Source organism: Lissotriton helveticus, chromosome 12 (genome assembly GCF_964261635.1).
Source record: "Lissotriton helveticus chromosome 12, aLisHel1.1, whole genome shotgun sequence".
Taxonomy (NCBI): Eukaryota; Metazoa; Chordata; class Amphibia; order Caudata; family Salamandridae; genus Lissotriton; species Lissotriton helveticus.
Window position 1 is genome coordinate 351,326,198 of NC_136073.1, and position 26,402 is coordinate 351,352,599.

The following is a 26,402-nucleotide window of genomic DNA, read 5'->3' on the forward strand; positions in this document are numbered from 1 at the left end:
TGGCTCTACTCATTTCTGAGCAACCGAACACGAACCATACAGCTGGGTACTTTCTCTTCCACTCCATCTTCCATTAAATATGGTGTACCACAGGGTGTATTGCTGAGCCCCACTCTTTTTACTGTTCATGTGTCCTCTTTGCCAGCGATATGTGAAAAGTGGTGCATCAGCATATGTTCCTATGCAGATTATACCCAGTTGATGGTTGCTTTAGATGGACAAGATGACACCAGCACCAGACTTATCAGCTGCCTTACAGAAATGGCAGCATGGATGTTGGACCATTGTCTGAAATTAAATGCAGACAAGACGGAATTTTTTTGTTTGGGAGTGCTCATCAACTTTGGAACACAACCTGGTGGCCTTCTACCTTGGGTAAGCCTCCGGCTCCCAAAGGTGAAAAAGAATCAGGGAATTCTCGTGGATAACACACCCACCATGCAGAATCATGTACATGCGCTCTGCAGGAAAAGCTTCGCTATCCTAAAAATGCTACAGAGAACATTCCAGTGGATCTCGCTGGACTGTAGAAAAACCCTGGTTCAGGCACTGCTTATTAGTAGGCTGGATTACAGGAATGCTCTTTATGTCGGTATGGCGGACTACCTGTTTTCCCGACTCCAGCTAGAGCAGAATGCGGTGGCTAAAGCAGTATGCAATATGAAGAAGTATAGCTCAGCCTCGGAATGCATGAACACCCTACACTGGCTCCCTATGAGAAAGAGGGCCATGTTTAAATTATTGTATCATGCACACAAGGCCCTGCATCAGGCCAGACTGAAAATTCTCCAAGGCAGAGTCAAGTTCTATCTTCCCAATCGGAATTTGCGATCATTCCATCTGGCCAAGGCAACCACTAAGCGCATTAAAAAGTCTAGATTAGGGGGCTGCTTCTTTTCCTATTTGGCGGCAAAATCTTGGAACGAACTTCCAGCTGAATTTTGACTTATCAATTGCCACCCGCTATTCAGGAAAAAGCTGAAAACACACCTATTTCCCAAAGCCTGATAAGTTATATAATTTCCCTCACTACTGTATTTTTCAACTGTAAAGGGCCGTCCATTAGCGCTGTGATATCCATTCAGATGAATGTTGCGCTTTATAACTCAATAAATAAATAAATTAAATAAATAAATAAACTCAGATCTGTGACTGGGGGTGAGTGTCTGAAAAGTTTCAGTGCTCCGTCCATCCTTTTATGATCATCACTCCTGAGGCTGACCCAGATCCACTGTCTTCGCATCAGTTTCTTCCTTGTGCAGGGGTTTTAAGTGGGGTGGAAAGTTCTAACAGTCAGACACACTTGAGCAGTCTTAGGATGTCACATCATTAATATACTCCTGTCCCAACCCTCCTGAACAGTATTTAAAGCATTCCAATATAGCAACTTCAAGCTGTCTGTGGAAAGAGCTTCCCTGAGAGCCCCAGCTTTGCCTCTAGCTGACGCGGTTGCCTGATCTCTTCCTTCCCCACCAAATATTAAAAGTTGAGCCCCTCCTGTGTTTGGATACAGAGATCTAGCTCTTCTCCTTTGTTTCAGGAGCCCTGGGCTGTCCCAACTCAGGTGCAGTGAAGCTGGCTAATTAACAGGCGCAGATTTCCTCCCCACCATCTCCTTTCTCAGGAACTGGGTCAAGCACGGTTAATGGTTCTATTGTGCCGGGAAATTTAATTTTTGATCCTCTTGCTGGACAGCTGAGTAATTATAGTAGGCCCATTGAGGTAACAGAGCCCTCGAATCTGATTACAACCTGGAACAGGAAAGCAGGACAATTCTTAGAGTGCCCTAAGGAGTGTAGGTGTGATGTCAGAGACTGTAAATTAATGTAAGGGTAAATTTTTACCCCTAGATTAACACCTCAAAGGACTCTGTAGGGTTAAGATGGTTTAACGCCTATAATATGTAATTCAACTTAAGCGCCACTGATTTTCAGTAAGCACTGAAAGACCTACTCTATGACTGCCCACTCACATCATAAGGCCTACCCCTTGTCAGTACCAGTTCTTGAAGTGTCCTTCTGCTGCAGACTACCTGTGTACAGATACTGAGCTGCATAATAAAGTAGTCTCACACATGTAACTTACCAATATGCACATATGTGTGTGTGCTCACATGCTCATGTGTAACCAGCCTCTCTACCTGCACAGCAGTGGCCTTATATTATAAAGTAGACACTGGGGGGGCTTATTTACAAGCTCCATGTGCTGCCGGTGCATCACTTTTTGTGATGCACCAGCAGTGCATTTTGCTGCCCTATATTTACAAGTACTAATACTAATAGTAGCTGTGCACTAATCCCCAATCTAAGCACTATATTTACAAGGACAAGAAAAGCCATCCTGTGTGGCTTTTCCTGTCCTTGAATATACAGCCCTTTTACACGCAGCACGTTTTGCATGAAAGGGCGGTCCATGGGTGTTGCTCTGGCAACATCTATGGAAGCTGACACATTTCCAGATTTACGATAAATCGTAAACCTGGAAATGCATCTGAATGCTACGCTTCCCCTGGGGAGACTTAGGGAGGTGCAACGAGGAGAAATGTTTTCATTTCTCCTAGTCTTTTTCCTTTCTATTCATGATGTACTCTGCAGGACACATAGAATGAGGAAATCACCTCTGGTGATTGTTTGTGTACAGGAAGGTGTGCCTTCCTGCACATAAACAATCATCCGTGTGATGCAGGCATCCTTTCACCATGGTGCAAGAGTGCCTGCATCGGCGCATGGCAGCCTATTGTGTGGCAGGGGAGAGCACAGGAATGCAACATATTATTGTAAATATTTTGCATCCCTTTGCTTTGAAAGTGTGCAACGTGGCTCAGTCAAAGGGGACCGGGTTAAGGGTTCCCTATGACGTGTCTAGGCAAGTGACTGAGCTTTACTTAAATTATGGAAATGTGCAATATGCAAATTGAGTACTTTTCAAGCTACTTAAGCTGGGGATCGCAGTTAGGATGTGAGTCAATGAAATGATCACCTGGGCAAGTTGCAAGATAGCTGAAATTTGGGTGACACCGCATGAGCCTTTCAAAGCTGGCATGTCCTGATTGGACAAAGGAGGAGGTAATTTTCTTGTAACCACAACATTGGAAGACAGAGGATCAGGAAAAGGACCGTCCTGTGATACTGAGTCCTTTCTTTTCCCAACAGATCCAGCAGTTAGGAGTGCACTGGTGATTTGTGGAGTGGTTGCAACAATGTAACTGTCCTCCGCCCCAGTGTGATTGCTACAATCTGCACAGCTGATGGACGTTCCATTTCTAATTTCTTTTAATGATTGGAAGAAGTCTGAGATCTTTGATGTTTTAGAGGGAGCGGCTAGTCCTTTAGCCCATGCCAAAGCTTGCCCAGCTTCAGAACCCCCTATTTCACACAACCTATCCAGTGACAGGGTCGAGTTTGGCCAAGGGGGAACCCTTGATTGCTATGCTTTTGGCTTTCCTTTTTGTCGCCGTCTTCTCAAGAATTGACACATGCTTCCTCTTTTTTTGGTCCGGGTGGGGTATAGGCCCTGGATTTGCCTGACCTGGTCCTAATGAGTGTCTTTGTGTTGAGAGATAAACAATAGCGCTTGCCCACTTAAAGAAGTAGTTTACAAGTTAATTAATTGGGATGTACGTTGTTACGACGCGTGGTATTACCACGCGTACCGTTACAACGCGTATTTTACAACGCAAGTTGTTACCACGACTTGCGCTGTAGGGGTGCGGACTTAGGAATAGTTTAATTTACTATTCCAACACCAGCCTACGTACAGTAGGGAAGGTGTTGGAATAGTAAATCTACTATTCCTTGTCCTGTAGTGCCCTCCAGCGCAAGTCGTGGTTACGACTTGCGTTCTAAAATCCGCGTTGTAACGGTACTGCGGGGTAACATCCGCGTCGTAAACGATGTTCCCCAATTAATTGCACTGTTCGTGCTCAGCTGAAGGTGCAGAGCTAGAATGTGACAGCTGGTTGCTCACGAGCACTCCTAGGTACAAATGTGCCTGTGATCTCGTTGGTAGAGTACCCCAGAAAGGATCAATTTTTCTTTAACCTTGCCCGGCGCCGCCTCACCCCCCACCTGTGCCTATGTGTTAAAATTGGAGGGGCTCACAAGCACGCTGACAATTGTTCAGTTAATAAAGCTGGGTGACCAACTGCAGCCTATGAATCTCCTCTAATCTCTTGTGTTTGTGGTGATTTGAAAGCTCAATTGGCAAAAGGTATCTGGGGTCTGGGGAGGGGCGGGAGATCACCCTGCAGCAATATGCACCTGGACCTGGCAGGGCCACTTCAGCGACACAGGGCTCAACCAATCAGAGAGTGGGACCTAACCCCACTGAACCCCCACACACGACGGTAGTCTTGTCTGACTGATACATGCTACAGCCTGCTACAGCCTGCTGCAGCCTGCCACAGAGGCTGCTGTGGGGCAGCTTCTGCCTATCTCCTTATTTACCTCGAGACAGGAATTAGAATCAGAATCAGTAAGCAACTGACTACCACCACGGGAGGGAGGGCCTCAGAGATTGTGGGCTGGTTGCAGTCTTCCAAGAGGAAGGCAGGATTGTGGCGTTGCAGGGTGGTGCAATGTTAAGCGCAAAGGTGTGGTATGTGGTTCAGCTGTACTCACGCCAAACGCGCAGAGCTATGAGTCACCACGGGTCTTGCGCCATCATAGGTCGTGGGTTGGTCGCAACCCGCTGCTCCTCTCTGCTCCACAATCACAGTGCCTGATTCGCTGATTCACTGGCTGCTGCCAATTCGGCCTCTCCTCATGACCTCCTTATCTCGTTGCTCACTGTAGGAAAGTAGGATCTGCTTCTATGGTTATCCCCACTTTTTGCTTGATGTAATGCTGTTTATGAGTAACCCTGGGCAGAGTTCGCGGAGTTGCACTAGACGGAACTCCGTGAAGCGACAAAAAAAACTCTGTTGCACTACGCGGAGCTCTGCAAGCAGCGGAGTTCACTAGAAAAATGTTGTTTGTGGTGATTGCACAGTACCGGATGCTTGTCTGCACTGTGCAATGATTGCGAATGGCACCTTGCACAGAGAAAGCGGTCCCTTCTTTCCTTTTCTGCCACTTGAGTAGATTTTTACTCAAGCAGCAGCTTTCTCAACGCGAACGGGCATGTGTAAGCTGGTGCTATCACCACTTACGAAAGATTTAGGTTTCCCTATATATAAGGTTACTGCACCTAAAACCTATAAGTCACCCTGATAGCAGGCATTTTCAATCCTGAAGTCAGGGTGCTTGGTTCTAAGTGTGAGGGCGCCCCTGCATGATCAGGACACCCGTACAACCTTCGTAGTCCATTCTCCTAGGTTGTAAGTGAGACAGCCATATAACATATAAAGGGGTACCACCTCATTACATGATGACCATCTCAAAACTGGGTGTAATGTACCCTATCATGTTTCATATCAAACATGTTGGAATCATACCTCCACACCATAAACGGTGTGGGAGGTATGATTCGAAGCACTGTAAAGGCCCTCTGTTAGGCCCTCAATGCTCTAGGTGCCAGTCTTCTAGACCCGGACAGCTCAACATGGCTGCTGCTGACCACAGTCACGAATCTGCCCTCCTACTGCTGGGCCAAGCTGGAGCAGGGGTAGGCAGAACAATAGGCATCCTGTCACAGAGAGGTGTGACCACCTCCCAGACAGGGTTTAGTGTATTTGGTCAGGGTAGGAGGGCTTGCCAGCGCCACATAGTCCGCAAGCAGGGCACATTTGGTGCCCTCCTTGCATAGTCCAGCTCAAACCAGTACAGGGAGCCATTGGCTCCTGCCCTGGTGCCAAACTGGACAAATGTTAGGAGAGTATCCTCCCCTTTGTCCAGCCCCTCCTTAGGAAGGGACCCCTGTATCATCCCAACCCTTTCCTTAGGGTACTTAAGGGATTACCTGTGGGTGGGTCCCTAGATTCGTCATGGGACATGATACAATTCAGACCCCACTTCAACTTTGACCGTCCGGGCTCTGTGGACTTTAATGGACTTTCCTCTGGGTATCAAGGCTGCAACCAGGAAGACTCCTGCTAATCCTGATCTCTTTGCCCTGCTTGTCTGCTGCAATGTCCATGCCTGTGATCCATACAGGAATCTGTCCAGGGCCTGTGGACATCCAAGACAACTTAATGAATCTCCCTTGAGATAAAGGAGTCACTTCCTTGCACCTGCAGGCACCACAACTAAGCTGACCAGTCTGCTGATCCTTGGCTCCAACAGACTTCGAAAGACTCAGCAACACAGGTCATAGTTCTTCACATCCCTTGAGGCCTGCTCTGTCCTCTCACCAAGTTTGAGGTCAGTATCCCTCGTTGGAGCCGCAGGAACTGATCTCCTGTGCACCGCGTTAACTTGCAGTTGCAAAGGCTTGTTGGCTTCCTCCCACCAAGATCTTCAGGCTCCAAGTAGCCCCAACCTCAAGCATATTCAATGATCAGAATCTTTGACCACACAACATTGCTTGCACTGTGAGCCTGCTTCTTTGGTTGCTGCTCAAGGCCCTCTTGCGACTCCAGTGCCTCCAGCTTGTGGGTCCTGTCTAGGGTCACATTTTGAATTCTCTGGGCTCTCCTGATTGCTCAGGGACTGCCATGACTCTCTTGCTTGTGGTGCATCTCCTGGACCTTGCTGGTCCCAACATTGCACCTTCTTCTACTCCTCTGTTGGTTGCAGTTGCCAAGGCTTGTTGGTGCTCCTGCCGGACACCGACCCCTCAACTTTTGACATTCGATGTGGGACAGCTCCTGTATGGCTCCTGGTCTTCCACAGCATTGCCTGGTCCACACAGCTGCAGTTTGAAGGTCAATGTCAGCTCTCCTGCAACATCCGACATCGGTAGGCATTCATCTACCGTGCCTCCTGGTCACTCCTGAGCGGCATAAACTCTGTCCCCTCTGCGTGCACGTTCTTCACATCTTGATTCCACCTTGGAGTTCCACCGGACATTTTCACCTTCTCTGGCAGTGGCATCTTTCTGAAGTCTCCCATTGAGTTCGAAGACGGTTTCCAACGTCACTTCACACCTATACACCCGGCTTCCCTGGGGCAGGTATTCTATTTCCTAAGGTATCCACGGGTGGAGTGGCTCTCCAATATCTTGTCTTCCATGGGGTTTCTTCAAGGTCCACTTGAAAGGCTCCACTTTTATTTAAAATTGCAAAAGTGACTTACATGTTCATTTTTACGTAGAAAGCAGTCATGTTCCTACACTGCACTCGACCTCCGTGGGGCTCCTATATACTCACCTTGGGTGGTTCCCTGGGTCCCTAGCACTTCTAAGTCCTCTGACTATTGTCTTGACTCGAGTCGTGGTTGCGCATAGCACTATTTTGGTATATGGTTTGGTCTCGCCCTGGGGACTGCTGAGTATTCTGTGCTACTTAACTGTTTCTTTTTTTTAAATCTTTTTATTCTTGTTTGCCGGCTGACAAGAAAAAAAACAGAAAAATATACATACATAAATGGTTTCATACATGTACATAGAGACATCAGAGTATATATGTTATAAACCAAATAATTTGATATATGGGGACAATAAAAGAGTTCCTGTTACAAGATCAAACTATAGACAAATTCATCTTTGTAAGGGAAAAAAAAATAATAATAATATATAATTAGCAATTATGCGACGTTTAGACATTGTTTTACTCTAGGAAAGTACCCCAGTTTCTATTAAATTTAGTCAGTGAGCGTGTTCCCCTGAGATTTGCTAGGGCTAGCTCCATGGCATGTATCTCTGTTACTAGTGTCCACCACTTCCAGACCGTCGGGGGTTCCAAATCGATCCAAGCCCTAGCCAAGGTTAGTTTAGCACAGGAGATAAGTATAGTGGCTAAGGCTGATTGTGAAGGTGGAGAAGGATTAAAATCTAGTAGAACCGAGGCCGCCGTAATGGTGGGTAGAGAGATGTTTTTTAATCTAAGAACATTCTGTATATCCCCCCAGAAGGTCTTGAGTTTAGGACAGGAATACAACATATGTACTAGATTGGCAGCCTCAGTTAGACATTTAGGGCATTTAGTGCGGTTACTGAAGGAGGCGTTGGAGGACCATCTAGAAATTCTTTCAGGTGTGTAGTAAAGCATACAGGTCGTTCTGAATTGTTGTAGCCGAAGGCTAGATGACCGTACAAGGTTGTTAATATTAGCCAAAGAATGCTCAATCTGATTTGAAGTAATATTTAGACCTAATTGAGTACCCCACTTACTACTTAACTGTTTCGATTGAAAAGTATTGTGTGTATTGTGCATATCTCCGGCTAGGAGATATCTGTATATGGCAGTGAGTGTCTTTTAATAAATACATAGTTTTATAAATACACTGTGCGGTTCTTTTTCACTTAATCTATACCTATGTGATTGTGTTCTGGTAAAACAAGCTGATTTACACTCCTTCTGGACTAAGACTGAAGGCTGGTCTCCACAGCTACCACTTAGAGAGCTTTCTAAGGTTATCTAAGACCACTAAAACCACCATAAGTGTTGCCTGGATCCGTGTAAGGTGTCCACTTACATAAGTGTCCATTACATTCTGAGCCAGTCTCCCACACTCACCTTCTCGCCATGCCCGTTGTGTGGTGTAACATTTAGCTGCGTAGGACCTTGGAAGCACTGTAAGTCAGCTCGAATGTCTCTAGTAGTAACCTTCTGAAATCGGGGAAGATAAGTTAGTGGTAAATCTTGGTGTACACACGGAATATACTGCTTTTGTGAAGGCACTCTTCTATTTTAATCTGCATATTCATTGTTGTGTCAGGAGCATATTATTACTATGGCAATTAACTATAAAGAAAAGAAAGAATAGGAGGCAGTCACAAGGCATTTGAAGAAGAAGCCAATAAAGCCAATGATTAATAGTCATATATACAGCCGAACAGGTTTAGACAAAAGAATTATTCAAGAAAGGAGAAAAACATAAAGTTTATTTCCTGAAGTAATTTCATAGAACACTATTGCATCCAATCAGTGAAAGAACCCAGGAACCCTGCAATTTGACATGTATGGGAATGCAACAATTGTTTGCTTTTTAGTAAACAAAACAAGGTCATGGTACCGTGATTGGCAAGTAGAGTTATTCATGCAGTCCTTAATACCAGAATGAATCCTGTTTCTATGTGTTCTGGATTGTAGTCAAAATTTAAATTGAAAAAATAAGGTCTCACCTATTACTTTATTAAAGTATTAAAACGTATAACTGTCCTGAATATGTCATGGAAAAAAACATCTTCAAAGGATTTCTTCTCTGTTGCACCTTTGTAGATTTCCAAATCTGGGCCACACACTTATCCTTAATTGTAGCTTTCATCTGAAGCATTTACTCCTCATCCTGAGCTGAGCTTTTTTACATGTTTGTGATTCTGTGAATTAGCCTCAGAAAAGAGGAATGTTAAAACTGCAGCCAGTGATAACCTAATCATAGGGAAAACATGCAGCCTGTCACAGGAAGGTTCTTGTAGCTTCCTTGGCTGTCTTCCGCTTTCATCTTGTAATCTATTTTTGCACTCGTGAAGCCAATTTTGAGCTGAGCTTCTTTGTGAGAGGAGGTAGGATCATGCGCGGGAAGATTTGCTTCAGTGCTGACATGCATACAGATCAAAGCTTAAACCGTAAAGTGTGACAACTGTCTCTATTTAGTATAAAATTAGATGTATAATCTACTTTTGTTTGGTTAGGTAATTCCGGCTGTCAAGGTAACAAGTTTCTTCCAGCACACACACCCAGATGCCTTCATGTTATACACATAAACTCACCAAGGTGCATTATTTCATACCAGGCACTGCGAAATTACTTTCACATCTTACTTATTTAAATATTCTCACCGAGTTAGTTGCTTTCTTTCTCGCGCTGGGATTCGGTGACTTGTGTTAGAAAGCTTTTATAGAGAAATCTATGAGTGCAGAAAGAGCAAAAGATCATTTGTCAAGTTACTCGGTGTTGTCCATCTCATAATTACTGCATCCGTGACTGAATAGCTGTAGGGACTTAACCACAGTCAGTCTGCAGACGAATTAGTTAGTACATGTGTTAACGTGGTACGTGAAGTAAAATGTGGTAGAATAATTAAGCGGGCACTTGAGTACATGACTTCATTTCAGTATATTTAATTTAGCATGATAGTACACATTCGCTATGTGTAGTGCATTGTTATTGTGTGGATGGCAATGTGTAGGAATTGATGCACAGTTTTGAGGTCGAAGCATTAGTTTGTACAAAATCCCATATATATAGTTCCAGATATGGGGATTGTACCAGCCCCGGACAGTTCACTGTGTTTCATAGTTCCATGTGTTTGCTGTCTTTAGTAGCAAAGCTCTGTCTTCCTGACACGGGCAAACCCTGGGCACCTGGCTCACGATTACTTGTGGAAACTTGGGGGCATATTATCAAGGGGGTTTATCTCCGCTTTTTTGGCTTTAAAAGCCAAGAAAGCGGAGATAAAATCATCTCCCTATTACCTAGCTGTCGCTAACACCAGTTAGCGACAGCTAGTAGGAGATAGCGACCATCTTGGGCCCCACTTTGCATGTCAGAGGAATTTATCACTAATGACATGCAAAGTGGGCGTGCCAAGATGTTAGCAACTGGAAACAGTCGCTAACATTGCTATCTCCTATTACCAACTTTTGGAGATATTCGCGCTAAGCGCAAATATCTCCAAAAGCTAACACCTGCCCTGAGCAGTTCTTAGCCATGTTATCCAATGGGAGGTGGATAACATGGCTAAGAGCATTAGCTCGGTAATGCCTGAATATCGCTGACTTTTCAGCGATATTCATGCATTGCGGCCGATTTTTATCGCATTTGCGATAAACTTTGGTAATACCAAGGTTTATCTGCGATAAAAATCACCGCAGGTCGGCGATACATTTTTGTCTCTAACCAAGCAATAGCGATAATTATCTCTATTGCTTGGTAATATGCCCCTAGGTTCTGTGATAGTCGGTGCAGTAGCACAGTGCCTGTAATTTAACTTGTAGATACTGTGTACCTTATTACCACACTTAGTAATGCCCCGATTACTTACCAGTAATCTTCATTACTCCCAGGTAGTCTTCCTCGCCACATGATTAACAAAGTGAGCTTCAGCTCCACACCAGAACCCTCCAAAGCAAAAAATTTCAGCCTCCCATGCCTCCCATCCCTTCCCAATATGGCCGACCCATACACTCCATGACCACTATAGGAGGTGGTCCGGTCCAACCCCAAAGCCTGAAACTACCAAGTCCAAACATGAAGCCGGTAGCCAGACAGGGAGGGAGGGATGGGGACACATGTGGCGAGGAAGACTAACTTGGAGTAATGAAGATTACCGGTAAGTAATCGGGGCATTACCTCCTCGTTAGTCTTCCTCGCCACATGATTAACAAAGTGAGCACATACCAAAGCCAAGCGGCTTCATGGAAAAAACACACAAGAAACCAACAGACCAGAAGGGGACGCCCACGAAAAGAGGGCAAACCCAACAGACCAGCCCGAGTGGAAGGACCACCCAGGAGAGAGGCAGCCACGAGCAGGGAGAACCAGCCCGGGATCAAAAGGCACAGGACCAGACCGTACGTAGCCAAAGGCAACAGCAACCAGGGCCTAGAACAGAAAGTGCCAGCCGGACCAAACACACCAGGACCGCCCAATGGACAGCCCAAAAGTGAGAAACCGAACGAATAGAAGGCATCCACACCACAGCGACCCAACAAGAAAGTCACAGCAGAAAGAGAGACACAGTCCGACAAACACAGTCACACCGCAAGGGTGACCACCACCCACGAGAGAGCCGAACCAGAGGAACGGGGCAGCAGCACCAGACGCAATCCAACAGACCGGCAAGAGCCATATGAATGGAAAGGGGCGCAGAAGAGAAACAGAAGTGGGACAAACCCCTGTCACACAAAGGACCCCCCCCCCCGGAAGGGACCGAGACCCCAAGGAGAGGACCCAGGCAGGCACAAGGCAAAAAGGACCCAAGAAGGCACCGGAAACAACACTGAACAAACCGGAGGAAACCCAACTGGTCAAAAGCGGAAAGCGTAAAAACCACAGGTCCGCCCATGCCTGGAAGGAAAGGAGATGCGGCGCGGGGGCCAGAGACCGTCCCGTACAGGGACCAAGCAAACCACCCAGGAATGCACCACAAGAAGGAAGCGAGTAGCCGAAACAAGAACCCAGGCTGGCCAAACAGACAGCCAGCCAACAACCAGGACCTGCCCAGCCTAACAACGAAGAACTCACTGAAACAGGAGCGCACAGGGAGAAACACACCAAAGGCGAGAGGGACAGAAGGGCAGGGCGAAATGAGCCCGAGCCACCTCAAGACTCGCAGAGAGCCACCAGAGCCAACAGTTCCCGGGACCCCAAAACCAGGGACAAAAAACAAGGACCCAATCCACACCGGAAATGCAGGGCCCCGCCAGGAAGGTGCGAACCGTGAATCCCAGCACCCCTGGACACCCAACAGCACAGCCGGAAACAAAAACCAGCAAGGGAAAAAGAAACCTGGGGCAGGACACAAAACTAGCGCCCCCACAGGCAAAACAAGGACCAATGAGCAACAGGGCCCAAGTCAATCACCGCAGAAACAGACGCCAAAGGAGATGCACCCAGGCGAGCAACCAGGAAAGCGCAAAAGCCAGGAGCCCAGACAAGAAGGCCAACATGCCAAAAGACAACAGGGGCGAATCCCGCAAACACCCCGGAGCACGAGGCAAGGGACAAAGCCACCAGAATGGCAACAAACAAGCACCAGCAAGGCAGGGGAAAACTCCAGAGAAGCCAAGGAATGGCAACCAGGTGGGAAAATTGCCCACTGGGAAACCCATCAAACCAGCACAGATCGGGAACCCAAGCATGACCCCAGGAAGGCAACCGTCGCCAGCACTCGGGAAGGAGATACCCAGCCGCACCAGGAGACAGAGGGGGAGGGGCCCAGGCCAAAAGAGAACCAAGGAATGGCCATACCAAAACATGACTCGATGAAGGCCCCACCAAGGTGGACCACCCAACAGGAGCAACCGGGATGCCAAGCGAAACCCGATGAACAGGACACGACACAGAAGGACCAGCACGACAGCCAAAGCGACCCCGCAAAAAAAAGGGGCGCCTCCTTGCACGGCGTGGTCCGACCAAGCCGAGCTACCAAAGAGCCACAGAACCATGGACAGGAGCAGGGGAGCCCAAGAACCGACCACCGGAACAGGCAGGCAGAGGGCAGGAGCCAAGGAACCATGCCACACAGGAGGAGAGAACCACAACAAAACCCCGACCTCCAGGAGGCGAGGAGCAGCATGCTGACAGCAGGAAGTCAACAGGAAAAAGGGCACAGGGGCCACCCTCCTAGACAGCAAACCCACCAGGCACCAGAAGACCACTGAAGCAGCCCCGAGACAGACAGACAGGCGCCCACCGCAGCCAGCCCACACCAGACACCATGCAGTCCACAGACCCCGGAACCCCCCTGAGGACCGGAACAGCATAACAACAGCGGGAATAGGAGTTTACAGGATGAAAGAACCGCAGGCCCAAAGCCCAAAAGGGAGCAAGGAGACAGGGACCAAACAGCAACAAAGAAGCCGAGGCCCTGTAACCCCACGCCACATGCGCTAACACGCAAACTGTGTAAACTGCAAAGCAGAAATCAACACAGGAAAACAAAACGCGAGTATAAAACCGCAAACACAACATGTGCAAGTGCAAAGCACAAGTGCACCACTAAGGGTATCTAGGCGCAGAAGAACAGAAGTTTGTTGTCCCCCAACCCAATGACACTCTTCCTACCAATGCAAGATGGATGATAGGGAGAGTGGACATGCCGGGATATGAACCTGCGACCATGAGGCCAAACACAGCAGAAGCATAGTCCACAGAGCCACCAGAGACGTCCCAAAAACAGAACGCGACCATGACACACAAGGCAACAGAGAACTCCGCGAAAGGCGGTGAGAACAAGCCAAGGGGACCCGCCGAGGATAATAGAAAAGAAAACCAGAGGGGGGAAACACCTGGAAGGCCCCAATGTAGGGTCACACAGAGCACAGAAGGGCGCATGAACAACACCTCAATGCCGGAGCCAAAGAAGCAGTAACTGTAACACCAAACAGAGAGACATGTCCAGCCGGGAACAACACAAAAAACGCAACCAAAGCAGGAAGCGGAGGAGCGAGTAGAGGAATCCCAGACCCATGCCCGACAGTGGAAAAATGGACAGCCGTGCACACACGCAACAGGGAGACAGCCATGTAGCACACCGGGAGAGAAAGCGACCAAGACCCCAAGCAACAGAGGCAATGACAGAAGCGAGCGGCCCAAGCCGAAAGCGCGCCTTCATGGACGGGGCAGAGGCAGGAAAAGGACAGTACGCACCGGCACAACCCTAGGGCGCACCAGAAAACGAGGGCAAAAATCATAAGCACCATCGTGAGAACCGGGACATAACCCCCTCACAACCAGTGTCAAGTGCCCATGCCAACTGAGCCAACCATCCGTCCAACAGAGCCTGACAGTACAACCAACCAGCCCCGGAACAGAAAAACCAATCCCCGAGAGAAAACAGCAGTGCGGGAAACGGACGAGGCCAGATTGGCCTCCAGAGGACGGACCACAGCGAAGCATCACAGGAGAGGCGCGGGGAGAAAGCCAGTGAATACAGGAAAGCCAGAGGGGTGGGGGAGCCAAGACACAGCCCCCCACACAGAGAGAACCCCACGCTGCGAAAACCGAGCGGTCATGAAGCAGCCAGAAAGGCCTTAAGGACACCCAAAAACATGAGCGTCATACAACACTCTCCTGGGGAGAAAGCCAGCGAAAAGAGGAAAGCCAGAGGGGCCGGAGAGCACAGGCATAAGCCCCAAGATACAGCCCCCCCACACAGAGAGAGCCCCACGCTGTGAAGACCGCACGGCCAAAAAACAGCCAGAATGGCTATAAACACACCCAAAAATACAAACACCACATAACAGACTTACGCAAGCAGGCAGGAAAAGGCGGGACAGCCGTAAGAGACAGACCGGCAACACCCGTGCTGGACCAGAAGGACAAGTCATACTCCCGCGAGAGATGGGACTAACAGAGAGAGCCCCATACAGCGAAGAATGTGAAGACAGCAAGCCGCGCAGCCCCGCTGTAACTAGAGCTCCTTGAAAATGAGGATGTGGTGTAAGAAAGAAAAGTCACAAGGGATGCCTATTGACGTAAACTGCAGGTTATTTCAGCGCACACTCTGTATGGGGAAATTTCTGTGCTTTGCAACACAACCTCCTTGTTATCACGCAAGCACTAAATATGTTAAATGAAATACTGCGGCATGTTTAGCGCAGGATCTTGCACCAAGGAGTAAGGAGCTGAGACCGGGATTCCCACTCACCTTAAGAGCCGGCGGGAGCAGTACCACCGGCGGGAGGCGGGAGCCTGAGCGGGGAAACCAGCGAACGTAGGACATACCCCTCCGCTGTCTGCCGCTGCGCTACAAAGGCAGGAGGCGCCAGCGGGAAATAAGAAGACCTAGCACGGCCGCCGCCCGCCCATAGCACACAGGGAAGGAGGGTGACGAGCCCGTATGACATCGAAGCCCCCAGCCAGCATGTAGCAGACGTCCGCATTCCTCACTGAGAGGGGAACAAGAGACCGAGCCGCCGCTTGCTGCAGCGCCAAGAGGGGCAGGTGGGCGGAGAAGGCAGGTAAAGCCACCCCCCGCCGCAACGCCATAAAGGGCAGGCGGGCGGAGAAACGACTTGGAAAGCTTAGTCGCAGAACCTCTGCAGGAACAGCCTAAAAAACAGAGGAGGGAAACCCAAACAGCACCCTGGCCAACACCCCTGGAAACCCTCGGCCCACTAGAGCAGAGCCTAACCGGTACAAAACAGAACATACCGGGGAAAAAAAAGGGGGGAAAACAGAGTTCAAGGCCCAAGGGTCCGCTAGAGCAGTACTGCCACCCGAAACCAACGTACCCGCTAAAGCAGGCACCACTTACCTGACGTATCTGGAGAGACTTGCGCAGAACTAAAAAAACAGGCTTTGGGGCTGGACCGGCCCGCCTCTTATAGTAGTCATGAAGTGTATGGGTCGGCCATAAAGGGAAGGGATGGGAGGCATGGGAGGCTGACTTTTTTTGCTTTGGAGGGTTCTGGTGTGGAGCTGAAGCTCACTTTGTTAATCATGTGGCGAGGAAAACTAACGAGGCGGTAATGCCACACCAGTGCATGGTATGTGGAAGTGGTAAAAGCCATACCGGTCTTTCTAGTCAGTTTAATGACACAGCCACAAGCGTAAGAATTGGCTTTTGTAGTCTGGTCTGCCCTGTTCCCATGATGCACTGGGCCAGGGACAGACTAATTTGCATACAGCCAGGTTCTGAAACTGGGATGGTGCAATGAGCTAAAAAACGGTGTTGGATCTAGCCCTGATCTCTTGACTGGGTGAGAGTACTCTGCTTAATTCAGAGACTCTGTCCATCACCACCCCTTGTTGTAAATAATTTTGCCACCCTAACCGTGGAAGGGTATACCCAGATGTGAGTCCCTTGCTCATTGTACCATCAGGATTCAAGCAAGCCGGGCCGAAGACGCCTGAAATGGCAGAAACCGGTCCCCGGAAGCTTGTTTCCTTCCCAGTGTAAGAATTGGCTTTTGTAGTCTGGTCTGCCCTGTTCCCATGATGCACTGGGCCAGGGACAGACTAATTTGCATACAGCCAGGTTCTGAAACTGGGATGGTGCAATGAGCTAAAAAACGGTGTTGGATCTAGCCCTGATCTCTTGACTGGGTGAGAGTACTCTGCTTAATTCAGAGACTCTGTCCATCACCACCCCTTGTTGTAAATAATACAGCCACAAGCAGGCAGCCATCTTGGACATAGACAGAACAATACTTTTAATTACACAAGTTAATCCATTGCCATCCTGTCGCTGCAGCTGCCTGCTAGACCTCATAACGCCATGAAATTAGCATCTGATTTTACTGTGTGTGGTGGATTGGTAAAAAGGGGACCAAAGTCAACGGGGAACCTTTGGGCCAAACAAGAGCAAAGGTCCATGTGAAAGACTGGTTGTATATAATTTATCAAGTGACCCTTATGAGGTAGAAGACTGGAAAAAGTAATGTTATGCTTTCAAACACAAGGCAAAAAAAATACTTGCTATAGTGTGTCTTCATAACATGGTCGCTTGATGGATCCCTGCACCTGATCTCATTCTAAAGCAACAAGAGGAGACAGTGAAGAAAATAAATGATATTACCAGCCTGAAGGGAATTCGTGGAAAAGTCATATCAAGAGAAGCTGGTGAGACAGGTGGGTGTCTCAAATGTTTAAACTATATTTAAATATGCACATTATCGATGATAATGATAAGGTGTTTGTCATGAAGTGTTAAAACATGTGAAGCAAAATGATACATAGAACTGATGTTACCAATAGTGATAGAATTGCCTGAATTGACACAATAATGGTGGGTTCATCCAAAGGACATATGTAAACATTACGGTTTAGTCATGCACTGTAACACCAACTTCAAATGCATAATACACCAGGAACCATATTGTAAAACTACAAGATGTGCCAAGAAAATGTTGTGAACATAAAACCTATGCCCAATATCCTATCACAAGCACATGTTGTCAGGCACGACCACGTCAAGTGTGAATGGGAAAAACCAAAATCATTGGAAATGTATGTGTGAAGTCTAGCTATTAAATGTTGAGGACATTATCCATTTTGGAAGCATTGGTTATATACTTCTGTCACTTAACCAGCATAACCGGACAGTGCGGTCCACATATTATAATTAACAATTTGAGGTACAAGGGTGTATACAGGGGGGAGGGTCATGGTGAACGGTGTAAACAATAGAGAGACACAGAAATGTTGCCGGGATAATGTTACTCTCTGGGTTCTGTAATGATATAAGTGGATGAAAACTTTAGACACAAGCCTGGTTGAAGGAATTTTCTTTGAATGATATTGCAGAGGCCGTACCCCCTGGGTACTTTTTTATCCATCTTAATCAGGTGGGTAGAGATGGGGCGGGGAGCTTGCGATTAGTTTTAAGCAAGCTTTTTCATGTACTATTGTTCCCATTACCAGACTAGCAGACGCTGAAGAACTTGTTTAAAGTTTAATATTATGTAAAAAATTCACCTTATCCAGATCCTTGATCTATCGTGCCCCTGGGTATTCCGCTTATGTTGGACAGAAGTAGTATAGACTTTGTCGCCTTACATTATTGAATGTACCAATTTCATGATTTTAGGAAACTTTATTGATGTAGCTAACTATTTGACACAACAGTGTTCAGTAATGTAAACTCCTCTAACTTTACTCTGACTGTTTTGCATGCTATCCATACTGCGGGTCATATGTTAGATTTAGTCCTAAAAAGTTTTGTCACCATTGCTGTGACATTTCTCTGCATCTCTTCTTGTGAAATCATTGAGCAATACTGTTCACGTTTCCACTTCCACAAATAGTGTTCATGATTTCCCTCTCACAAATGATCAACATAGGTCAGAAGTCAGATACCCCCAGGAGATTATGGTATCTGGTTAATGAAAAAAATGTTGACACAGCCCTGGCCATCTAGCCCCCAATAATTACAGGGTTTTTGAAGAAGATATTTCCTATCAGGAGTGGATTATATCGACTCTCGATGGCTTAGCCCCACTGGTTATCCACAAGACCTGCTCCACGAAAGAATGGTCTTCTTGGTTTAATCCGGCTCCTTAGGGAAATAAACTTCCTTCAATTAAAGGTGAGCCATGTCGTACAAGGCAGAATAGCATTCGTATTGCTCACCATTAAAGATCATAACAAGGAGATCTAATCAGTCAAAGCTTGTCTTTTTTAGTCAAAACATCGAATCTGCAAAAATCTAGTTAATAGGGTTTTTCCATCTTCAAATCTATGACGCACCCAGCTTCATTAATTCAAAGTATCATACATTCTCCATCTATGTGTGTCAGCTTGGTTGATATAAAAAATATATAATTCTTAGCATTCAGGACTTGTTTCTACTCCAAATTGCTTTACCCCTATGACAATGAGGTTTCCTGATTCATCTTCAAGCTACATTTAAAGTTTTAAGGAATGCATTACCATCTCCCCTAATGAGATGCCCAGGTTAATGAAGAAGTGCAGGTGGGATTCTCCCTTAGACGCCTGTCTGCCAACATGTCTTAACATTGGAGCCTCCACTATTGCTTACATACTTTGTAACATATTTGAACTCCTCCATTAACTCGGCTAAGATTCCAGAACTGCAGAAACAAGCTTGTAGAAGATAGAAACCTTCTCAGGAGTCTCACTGATACTTGGTCCTTTTAAACCAACAAAGAAGAAATTGGCACAGAAGCTGAAATATAAAAAGAATGCATTTATTCAGCTCAGATGAGGGAGACTAGGTCACACAGAAGCCTTAGCAACTGAATGAGGCAGTCTAAGGAGTACAGAAAACTGGTGCCTTATATATGCTTAGGGTTACATAGTCAACATAAGACCAAGGGGTCGTCCTGGCTCATGTAAGCATGCAAAATGCCTAACATGGGCATGCAAGATCTGCTTGCTCAACAAAGTGGAAAGAGAGTTACTTCTCCATACAGCAGCAAAAATAGCCTGACACTTATACAAGAGAAGCAGGTGCATTCTACTAGCTAGGCCCTTCTGAGCATGTGCAAGGCTCTGAAGAGGGAAACAGCACATGGCGAGCACATGGCTAACTAAAATGGCTGCCAAAATACAAAATGGCTTTCAGCTCATGCTAACAAATCCCTGCAATCTTTAACAAGCACAGGTAACATTTATTCTTAGATCGGAGAATGCAGATCCAGTAATCCTGGCTCATAATAGGCCTGTCTTACTACAGCCAGCACAACCAAAGTTGCTTGAAACCCATACACATTAGCAGCTATCTACATACTTGAAAACTATCAACATCTTTGATAATTCTATTTTGATTTCAGCAGCCCAGAGTACACAGTACATTCTCCTCAGTATTAGAATATCTTAAGGGTATACTTGATAATGGGGGTACAGCTGCCCTTATCCTTTTGTATTACTCAGCAGCTTTTGACACTATGGGCTCCATTATGATGTCGGGCGGATCGCCACCGCCATGGTGGCGGTGGCGATCCGCCCGACAGAAATGCCCGCCCGTCACCCTTTTCCCCCCCGCCACATTACAATGGCGGGGGGGACCGCAGCAGAGCCAAACACCGCCCGCCACTTTTCCGCCCCGGTCGCCTTGCGGCCGGGGCGGGAAACGAGTTACATGCAGGCGGTGTCTATCAGACACCGCCTGCAATATTACAATGGGAATTTTTCAATGCCTTTCCGTGGCGGCAATGCCGCCACGGAAAGGCATGCGGTGTTCACTCCGGGGGCCCCCTGTGGGCCCCCAGAGTGAAGGTCAAAGGGGGGTGGCACACGGGGGGGTACCTGTGGTACCCCCCTGCATTTACATAATCAAATCGGTAGGCACCGCGCGGTGCCTGCCGCTTTGAGTATGTAAATGCTGCAAAGCATTTTTAGTATTGTGGCGGGCGGAGCACAGAGCTCCGCCCGCCACAATACTAAAAACACAGGATGTGCCCGCCACAGTGGCGGGCACATCCTAATGGTGTGTGCGGGACCCCCGCCCTTAGGACGGGCGGTCCCGATTTCCGATAGGATGGCGGGCGGGCAAAGCCCGCGTGCCATCCTAATGGGGCCCTATATATTTCTCCAACCTACTTTGCAGATTTACAGAGTTTGGTGTCAAAGATTCAGATTTAGCTTGCAGAAAATGTTTCTAACTGATCAGTCCTAAATGATTCACTGTTAGACTTGGCATCTTTTGGTGTGTTTTCCCTGTCTTTTTACTTTTTGACCTCCTGGTTTTGAAAGGAAACAACCATCACAACGCAACTTTTACGACCCAGTACCATCACAGCGCAACTTTTACAACGCAGGTGCCATTACAACGCATGGCATTACAACGTATGGCATTACAACGCAGGTGCTATTACAACGCATGTTATTACAACGAATTTATTGGTAAGTATATTTTTACAATATATATTTTTTTATTTTATTTAAGTTATAGTTAATAATTTTAATGTAATAGTAAATATATTTTTTAAAATATATTTTAATTTTTTTTATTTAATTTAAATACTCGGGTATTTTTAAAATTACGTGTAGTTTTTTTAATTTTTTTTATTAAAATATATATATATTTTTTGATTATTTTGAGATTTTATTAATATTGATATATTTAAAATTCATTTTTAAAATTAATTAAATTTAAATTAAATAAATATAATAATTAATGTAATGTTAATATTATTAATAGATTATTTATTTTGTTTTATTTGTTGTTAAGTTTAATGTATTATTATTTTCAAAATTGTATTATTATTAATACTAGATACTTTTTGAATACCCTAGTATTAATTTTTTTAATGAATAAATAGTTTAAAAAAATTAAATAAGTATTGTAATCGAGTATATTTTAGATTACAAGTTTATTTTTACAATATGTTTTTTATTTATTTTATTTAAGTTATAGTTAATAATTTTAATGTAATAGTAAATACATTTCAAAAAATATATTTTTTAATTTTTAATTAAATTTAAATACTTGAGTATTTTTAAAATTACCTGTAGTTTTTTTAAATAAAAATATATATATCTTTTTTGATAATTTTTTTAGATTTTATTAATATTGATATATTTAAAATTAATTTTTATAATTAATTAAATTTAAATTGATTTACATTTAATAATTAATACAATGTTAATGTTATTACTAGATTATTTATTTTGTATTATTTGTTGTTAAGTTTAATGTATTATTATTTTAAAAATTGTATTATTATTAATACTAGAGTACTTTTTGAATACCCTATTATTAATTTAAAAAAAAGAAAAAATAGTTTAAAAAAAATTTAAATAAGTATTGTAATCGAGTATATTTTAGAATACTCAAATAAAAAATACTTTTGGAGTTTTAAGAGTAAAAATTGATATTTAATTAAAATTTTGTTTTGGAATTTGGAATTTTAAAAATATTAAATAAATTTAAAAAAGAATTAAAAAATAATATAGTATTAGAATCAGTTTTCATACATGAGTAATACAATGAATTAATACTCTATAATTTATGTTATGTTTATTTTTGAAAAATATAAATTTATTTATTAAATTGAATTTTGAAAAAATTAGAAAAAAATAAGTTTAATGTAACAATTTAAATTTTAAACATTAAAAATGTCATTATAATATTTTTAAATATATATTATTTATTTTAATAATCAAGTATTTAAAAAAATATCTTAGTATTAACCCCTCAATTTTCTCACACAAACTCATGAAATAAACACATCTTGAGTAACAATAAATATTTTTATTTTAATCTAATCGACACTGAAAATAGTATTTCACCCACCTGTTTATTAGCCCACCAGGATTTCAAAATTATCTTACTTTTACATCCAATCAGGTGTAAGAATAGTAATTTAATTAAAATAATTATTACACAGATAACATTTAAAAAAAGTATTTTTAGAGTAATAATATTAATTTAGAATATAATAAATCTTATAGAAAATGTATTTATATAAAAATAGTGTGTGATAAAAAAATGTTTTTGTCAACTTTAATAAAGTTCCCACAGCTTTTACATTGATTTCAATGTAAAAGTATGTCCTTCATTTATTTCTATTGCTCTCTATGTGAATCCCGCGGTAAGGAAAGAAGAAGCTTGTTGGTGTGTAAGGGGCTTATAAATCGTGCAAAAGGGAGTTTGCTCAAGGTAAGAATATTATTTAATAAATTCTCATATTTAAAAAATAATTAGTTATTGTTATACAAAAATACATTTTGAAAAATAAGTAACACGACACAGTTTACATTTTTTATAAATCAATTTTAATTTTTAAAAAAACAAAATAATTTGTATTAATTTTTAGACATTTCAAAAAATTTATTGAAACTTGTTTTGTAATTTATTACATTAATAATATTAAATATTTTGTATACATAATGTAAAACAAATAATAGTCCTTTCTTTTTTTGCAGCCTTTGATGACGTATACGCGTGAACGTAAAATACGTAAGCAGCCATATTGAGGAACGTCGCTGGATAGAGCAGAAGCATGGAGATCTGTGCTCAGGTAGGAAACTTATAATTGTTATTTTTAAATCGTAAACAATGTTTTGTTAGATATTTATTGCAAGGAAAGAAAAGGGAGTATTAGAATAGTAATATGAAAAGTTTCATGTTATATTTTGAATGTCTCTGATCACATTGTTAGTGTAAGTCCTCGTCGGGTCACGTGTTTGTTAAACATTATAGCAATGTTTACAGTAAGTAAGTTAAATAACAGTAAAATATTGATTTATGTATGTATTTTGGTGAAATCGTTAAATATGGAATACATCGGAAGAAAAAGAAGATCGATTTACGAACATGGTTTTTGGTGAGGAGAAAATGCATCGCTTTTCCTGTGTTTTTTTGGTATCGTGGAAAACATCTTTTGGATTGCCTTTTGGATTTTGTTTTTGGATGGATCATTCTATTTGGAGATGCATTTTGATGGACTGCTGATTAGGAGTAATTGAAGAAGATGGATCGTATCCTTTATTTTTTGGGATTTCAAATTTTGAAAACGGGAAGAAGAAGGATTCGATCTTGGTTTTTTTTGGAGTTGAAGATTGTTTCGAATTGGAGAAGAATATTTTTGGGCGATTTTTAAGGTTGTAAATCGATCTTTAAAAAGGAATATTTTATTTTGAAAAAATGTTGAGTTTGGCAATGGATTTAATTAAATGGATTACAAAACAAGCATGGTTTTCCGTTGGATTACAGAAGAAAAAGAATGAAAAAAGAAGACTCCAAAGGTAAGGTGACCCGACTTTCAATTTAATTACAAAATATTTAAGAAAATACCAATTGTAATTAGATAATGTAATTTAGGGCAAAACAGGAAAGTAATACTGTAGGGAGAGTTAGTAGTGTAGTATGTGTGCAACATTATCTAGGTAGTCAGAAGCAACACACAACGAAAACTGTTGTAAAATAGCCAATAGTCATGCAGACATTTCCTTAGATCTTTTAGAGATGCGTGGGTTCAGACTACCTGTTAATGCTTGTGAAATTCTCATTTCTTGAAAACTTTGCTCCTTCCTCAAAGTTTCCAAGAAATGATAGAAATTAGGGTGTGGTTTTCCAATTGTGTGGCTGAAGGAGTTGTGCCATCCCTCTATGGCATTGTTTGTCTTTGCCTCTCCTTCTAAGCAGGTCGTGTAGTAGTTCCACCACTCCACATGGAAACGTGGCTTCCTCCTGAGACCCGACCTGCTTAGATGTCCAATCCATGTGTCTTCGAAATAATTTAACAGAGGTGCCAATTTTTCTTCATTTGTAATAAAATAGTCAGATTCAGTAATTGCAGTGTAGTACTCGTCTACACTTTCAGGAGGTACAAAGCAAAGTGCTGTTAGTTTTTTTAGTTCAAATTGCAGTTTGCTGTCTGATATGTAATAGGCAACTAGGGATGTTTTTTGTATCTTATGCCAAAATGCCTGGGAAAAATGGAAAAAACATCCCTGAATTTGGGTATCCGTGTATGTTTTGGTTATAACATTTATCATTGCGAATTCAAAATCAATAATTATCTTCCTGGGACTTTTGTTGGATGTTTTGGATTTAACCAATGTTAAAAGTTCAGTGTATGTTGTGGTTTGTTTATCAGGCAGCAAACTGTATACTAGGGGCACTACTGTTTGGTTAATTTTTGCATGGATTGTGTATATTTGGGTGAAAGGATGGGGCGTACTTTTAAACGTCCCATCCATCATCCAAATATCAATATTTTCTAACTTTGAAAGGTTTGCATGGTTACGGGGTGTGCTTAAAATAATTATTCTTTTTAGAGGGTTTTGGTTGTCATGCAGTATAAATGGTTCATTAGAAATAGTAAGAGAGAGTGCAGGAGGAATGACAATGTCAGAGAATGTGTGTGGAGTGAGTGTTTGTGGGTTACTTGCCTGTTTTTGACGTTGTATTATTCGTCTCAGATTTGGAATTATGGGCATACTGCTAGCAATGTGGTCAGGGACATGTTGTGCTACCTCCCTTAAAATTGAACCAGGAGAGTCATTGGAGGTGCTTGCAATATCTTTCATTTCGTTGATGGTTTCTCTTACTTCAATCTCCATTGCTGAGGCATAGTGGTTATGCTCAGATGTTTTCACAACTGTGTCACCGAGAGTAACCGCTCTGCCTAAGCAATGGGATGAGTGATATTGCACGCACCTCCAATGTCTCCTTGGTTCAGAAATTCTTTCCTTGCAATAAATGTAGCCATTGTAACTTAGCAGACGGTTTACTGCTGCACCTTCCTGGAGTTGGAATAGTAAATTACACCCTTACACTATCCAACACTTTCCTTAGTACTGCACCTTCCTGGAGTTGGAATAGTAAATTACACCCTTACACTATCCATCACTTTCTCTACTGCTGCACCTTCCTGGAGTTGGAATAGTAAATTACACCCTTACACTATCCATCACTTTCCCTAAAGCTGCACCTTCCTGGAGTTGGTATAGTAAATTACACCCTTACACTATCCATCACTTTCCCTACTGCTGCACCTTCCTGGAGTTGGAATAGTAAATTACACCCTTACACTATCCATCACTTTCTCTACTGCTGCACTTTCTTTACACTATACTTCACTTTCCCTAAGGCTGCACCTTCCTGGAGTTGAAATAGTAAATTACACCCTTAAACTATCCATCACTTTCCCTACTGCTGCACCTTCCTGGAGATGGAATAGTAAATTACATTCTTACACTATCCATCAATTTATCTACTGCTGCACCTTCCTGGAGTTGGAATTCTAAATTACACCCTTACACTATCTATCATTTTCTTTACTGCTGCACCTTCCTGGAGTTGGGATAGTAAATTACCCCTTACACTATACATCACTTTCCCTACAGCTGCACTTTCTTTACACTATCCTTCACTTTCCCTAAGGCTGCATCTACCTGGAGTTGGAATATCTTTCACTTAAACCGTTATTGGATTTGACTGCATTTTTATTACTTTCATTTTCACATGTTACTTGATATATTACATTTTTACCATATCTTTTTATTTCTGTTTGCCCTGTGGTATAAGATGTTTTTCGGATGATATTCTTTGCTGTGTTTGGCTTTTCAAATGTTGGTCTGTATGGGATGAAAAGAAAAAAAAATCATTAATCTGCTTTTTTTAAAAACACCTTCTTGGAGTTGGAATAGTAAATTACATCCTTACAGTATCCATCACTTTCCCTACTGCTGCACCTTCCTGGAGTTGGAATAGTAAATTACACCCTTACACTATCCAACACTTTCCCTAGTGCTGCACCTTCCTGGAGTTGGAATAGTAAAT